A 5,695-nucleotide genomic window follows, 5' to 3' on the forward strand; every position below is an offset into this window, starting at 1 on the left:
CGTGACTTCACTGTCACTTCACAACATGATTCACTCTGAACGTCAGCAGGGATGTTCACCTCATTCAGATAAGATAAGAACGCCGCCTCATACCTCCCTGAAACACAGAGACACCGAAAAACTCCCTCATTGCTGCCTCAAGAAACTCGCTGTTTCCTTCTGAAAATATGTATTTTAAAGATAAAGTGTATGTGTGTGTGTGTGCATTTTTATAACCCCTTGACTTGACATTTATTCATTTAATACTAATGTCTAGATATCTGGCAGGCTGATATGATGTTGATATAGGCCTAATAAACATAATGCAATTTATTGATGTTAAATAAGATATCTAAAAAATATTTTTTTTTATTATTATTAATTTTGGGCTTGAATTAGTTCAACTTTTGATTCTATTTATACATTAATCTTAAATGTTTGTTTGTTTTTTAAATATTTTATATTGTTTTATTTTTTTAATAATGAAACCTTTTATTTTAGTTATTTGTTTTTTTTGGTTTATTTTATTTTATAAAACATATATTTGAAAAGCAAAACTGCACAAAGTAATGTGATTTGTTTTCAGAGAAGTTACGGTTAATTGTTTAAGGCACAAATCTGGCAAAAATTATATAAGGTTTATGCTTAATGCTCAAAACATGACATAAACACTACATTCAAACAATTATTCAAAATTTTTAAATACTGTTTTTACTGGGGTTTTTTTTTCAATCAAATCAATGCAGGCATTCTGAGCATATGAGACTTCTTTCAATAACATAAAAAAAAATCATAATTATTTCAAGCTTTTGACTGCCAGTGTAGATTTATTCAATCATACTAAGAAATAGATTTTTGCGTTGTGCAACGTTAATTCTACAATGTCAGACCACAAAATGAAATCTGTTACTGAATGCTGAAGGGAAAGTCAACTCTTATTTACATTTTCCTTTGGAAGGAGCAGTTTGTGAGTCTGTTTGCGAGTCCAGAGGTGGGCCGCTGATCGTTATCAAGCACAAATGGCTCCGTTTTCAAGCCATTCCCTCTTCCTTTCGAGCTAGCTTTTTGTGCTTTTTTCCCTTTAAATTGAATTTTAAACCCATTGGCTCTGATTCGATTTAGGCCGCTAAGCGAGCTGTGGGCACTGCTTTTCTCCTCTGCCCATCCCGAGCACCTCCGGCTTACCGTTTAATCTGTAATCAATTTGTTTGCAGTGTGTACAATGATCTGTGTGCGTGCGAGTGTGAGTTTTACAGAAGTAATTATGCCACAGAGGTCGCCGAGCTCCAGATTAATGCACACTAGAATTAAACAAACTAGGCTCACGGGCCAATTATGTAGGCAGAGAGAACGCGAGGGGAGCCATAATTTCCATCTGACTCAACATCCACTCTGTCTTCCACCTCCTGGTTCTTATTTGTGTCAGATCCGAGCATCCCCCCCCCCCCCCACACACACCTTCATTTCTTTTATTTATTTATTCTCTTCTTTTTTCTTTTTTTTTTTTAGGAGGGCCGACTCCATTTGTCCGCCCACACGTTCGTATCCCATGAATCCCCTCGGCGGTGTAGAGTGCCTCTGCATTAGTCACATTTGCACAGCTCACTAGGAGCTGTCTGTGCATGTGAAGAGTGAAGGACTGCTGTAAACAGAGAAGTTCCATTCTAAAAGAAGAATGTTTTTCTTTAAATGAATGAATGAATGTACAGGAACCTTTTTTTCTGTCCGTCTGTCCGTCCATCTATAATTTCTATAATTTTATATATCTATCATTTTATCCATCCATCCATCCAACCATCCATCCATTCATCCATTTGTCCATCCATAATTTCATTCATCTGCCATTTTATATATCTGTCCATCCATCCTTTGTTTTATCCAGTCATCATCCATAATTTCATCCATCTATCATTTCATCCATCCATCCATCCATCATCCATTGCTCATCTATCTATATATCTATCCATCATCCATCCATCCATCCATCTATCCATCTAGCCATCCATAAATCTATCTATCTATCTATCTATCTATCTATCTATCTATCTATCTATCTATCTATCTATCTATCTATCTATCTATCTATCTTCATTATTTTATCCATTGTACCCATCCATCCATCCATCCATCCATCCATCCATCCATCCATCCATCCATCCATCCATCCATCCATCCATCCATCCATCCATCCATCCATCCATCCATCCATCCATCCATCCATCCATCTATCTATCTATCTATCTATCTATCTATCTATCTATCTATCTATCTATCTATCTATCTATCTATCTATCTATCTATCTATCTATCTATCCATCTTCATTATTTTATCCATTGTAACCATTCCTCCTCCCATCCATCCATTCATCCATCCATCTATTCAGCACTGTGTGAGCTATTGCATGCACAAGGTGTTTTTTTGTGTAGTTTTAAAGAGGATGAAATAAAAACAAGAATATTTTCAGTTATGATACTGTGAGGAATCAAACCGAGAGATTAATGGTGTTTCTCTGGCAAACAGCGGCTATAACACCAGTCAAGTACAAAGTGTTGATGAAGTAGTGCTGAGGGAGAAACTGCAGCGTGCCGTGCAGAGAGACAGACCGTCTCTTACTTTCCCCTTACATCTGCTCCTCTACTCATGCCTCCTCTCTCTCTCATCCCTGTTTTCCTGTTTTCACATGTTCTCAGTCCTAGCCATCCATAATTGGGAACTAGATGTCCAAACTCCACTGTCTATGATTAACACTTGACTGTTTATTTGTGCTGTCTGTGTTGTACTTACAGTGATGTCCAAGAATCTGAGACCCATTGAAAATCTGGCATTAATAACCTCATTTAAACCTGGAAGGATTTTCAGATATGTCAGCTACACTCACATTTAAAATCTTGCACTATTTCTAGGTCACTTATCAAATTAACATACTGTCACTGATCAAGTGAACTTCTCTGAACAGATGGCGAAGCACCGGATGCTCTTTAAAACATTCAGACATCATGCTGGAGAACATCACCACCAGGTTTGTGCATGCTGCACTTCTATTCAGCAAAATGTGACAAAAGTGACAGTAAAGATGTTTAGAATGCTACAAAAGTTTGTATTTCAATTATTTTTTTGTATTTCAGGTTTGTATTTCATTACATTTTCCATTAAATGCTGATCTTTTGAACTTTGTATTCATCATAGCATCTTGAAAAAATGTGTAACTAATAAAAAAACTAATAAAAAGAGATGTTTCTTGAGCATGAAATCAGTATATGAGAATGATTTCTGAGGGATCATATGACACTGAAGACTGGAGTAATGATGCTGGAAATTCATCACAGAAATAACTTAAATATAATGCAAAACAGTTATTTTAAATTGTAATATTTCACAATATTGCTGTATTTTTGATCAAATATATTCCGCCTTTGCAGTGAGACTTCTTGAACTTTTGAACAGTATTATAAATAGATTAGAACTACATAACAGATTTTGAGTCTATTCCAAATGACCAAATAACTGAAATACACAAATGATCCTGTTTGAAGAATTACAGACCCTTGGTTCTCAATGTCATGTGTGGTCTGAAGCATAAATAACTCTCTGTAGCCTTTTGTGACAGTTGTTTATGAGTCTCTGGTTTGTCCTGTGCAGTGAAGACAAAAATCCTCCAGGTCCAGTAAAGTCCAGCACACACAACTATCACGAGAGGCTGCAACCAGTCATTTTTATGATGCTTTTTTTTTTTTTTTTTAATGATAAGCATCTTGCAGATTCTGTAAACTCATGAGCACATCTGTTCTGTATTTCAGGAGGGTACACTTCGAAGCCCGTTTAATAAGCATTTAAAGCCCAATTTCCATGTTTGATGTTGTGCGACCCGTGAGATACAAGAGATATGCTTGATAAAAATCATATTTAACATAAAACCTGTATTAAACACATTAAATATTTGTATCTTTGCCTTTGCCAGGCAATTTTGGCCCAACTGGGCAAACTATTTCAATATTTATTCACTATTTTTGAAACACATTTGCAATTACAATTTTGTTTTTATTATTATTATTATTATTATTTATATGAATTTTGTCAACATAATTTAGTTAATATTTAATTTTTGTTGTTGTTGTTGTTGTTGTTTTTGTACTTTTTAGCTGCTTAGAATTATTATTAGACATTTTGTCACATTTATTTTTTCAGTTTTAGTTATTTTAGTACATAAGGTTCAAATAAAAATTAGAAATTATGCTAAAATAAAATGTTTATTTAAAAAAAATATATAATCAGTTAACAGTGATTTTATTTCAAGTAACAAAATTGCTCATTTGTTTGTTTGTTTGTTTGTTTAGGTTTTAGTTATAGTTAAGTTGAGTTTTAGGATCCTGATTATTTTTTATATATATTTTTAATTACATGAATTTGAATTACATGTCTATTTGTGATTTCCAGCTCAGGTTTGTTGCTAGAGATTTTCAAGCAGATCAGGATTTGAAACTCTTTATAAATTTTTGTAACCAATGCTTACTTTTACAGTCAGTATTTCTGACTGTTTAGATATTTTTCAGGCCCTATTTTACACCCTTTTCAAGGAAAGTACCATAGAGTTTTAAAATGATGATTTCTGTGCCAGTGTGAACTTTTCTATCTCTCTTTCTTTCTGAGTTTTTTTTTTTCCATCTTTTCCTTCCCTTCGCCAAAACAATTTCCATATGGGCTGAGTCCCAGCAAGACTGTGCTCAATTAGCACACTCCAGTACACACAGAGAACTCAACATCTCCAACCAAAAACACACCTGCACTCACGCACAGAGAGAGAGAGAGAGAGAGAGAGAGAGAGAGAGAGAGAGAGCTGTCTGGCTGATGGATCCGGCCCGTCCACCCACACAAACTCTCACAGGCAGCACTTGGTCAAATAGCACAAAGATAGAGTGAGCGAATGAAAAACAGAGCGACAGAGGAAAAGATGCCGTATCCCCCTCCTGTCTGTGGATTTTTTTGGACCGAATCGACTCCCCCACACCATCTTCCCCAGAGCTTATGAAAGACGAGGGATGTTTATGTGTCTGACAGCGCTCTTCTTTCTTTCAGCAGCCGTTCTTTGCTTTTAAAACCATTAACCCTGCCAGCTAATGTCATGATGGATTTCATAAGCGAAGGCGCTCTTAGAGCTGCCAGGCCAGACGTCAGGCATCGGCTGACAAAAGCTCCTATAGCTCGAGAAAGGAAAAAAAGCGTAGCAATATAAACACCATCCTTAAAAACAGCCCATAAAAATTCTTCGCTGTGGAAACATGGAAATAAGATGCTCTGTTGTAGACATAAACATTTCTGGATGTTAATATAACCCTGAAGACATCCTAGCATTCGCTATTTACACTTGATATTTCTCCTTTCAGAGTGTTATTGAACTTTGCTCCTCTCAGCTCTGGTTTGTGTCTGTCTCAGATGTGTACGATGTGTTTTAAGTGGATATGGTTATGTAAAATAAAGAGGCTATATCGGGATCCTGCGCCGGCCAGGCTGTGTGTGTGGACAGCTGGTGTGTTTGATCAAAGATGGGCACAGCGGCACCTGATGCCCACTTCTGCCCACTTCTGCCCACTTCTACCTGGCATAATGTGCCAAAACAGACAAACGTCCACCCTGGGGCCCAGAGAGAGTTAAAAGAGTAAGCTTTGTATTTTTGTTATACTGAATTTTACTCCGCTCTCTTAAAAATAAAGGTTCTCC

The sequence above is a fragment of the Carassius gibelio genome, chromosome B7, assembly GCF_023724105.1.
Source record: "Carassius gibelio isolate Cgi1373 ecotype wild population from Czech Republic chromosome B7, carGib1.2-hapl.c, whole genome shotgun sequence".
Taxonomy (NCBI): Eukaryota; Metazoa; Chordata; class Actinopteri; order Cypriniformes; family Cyprinidae; genus Carassius; species Carassius gibelio.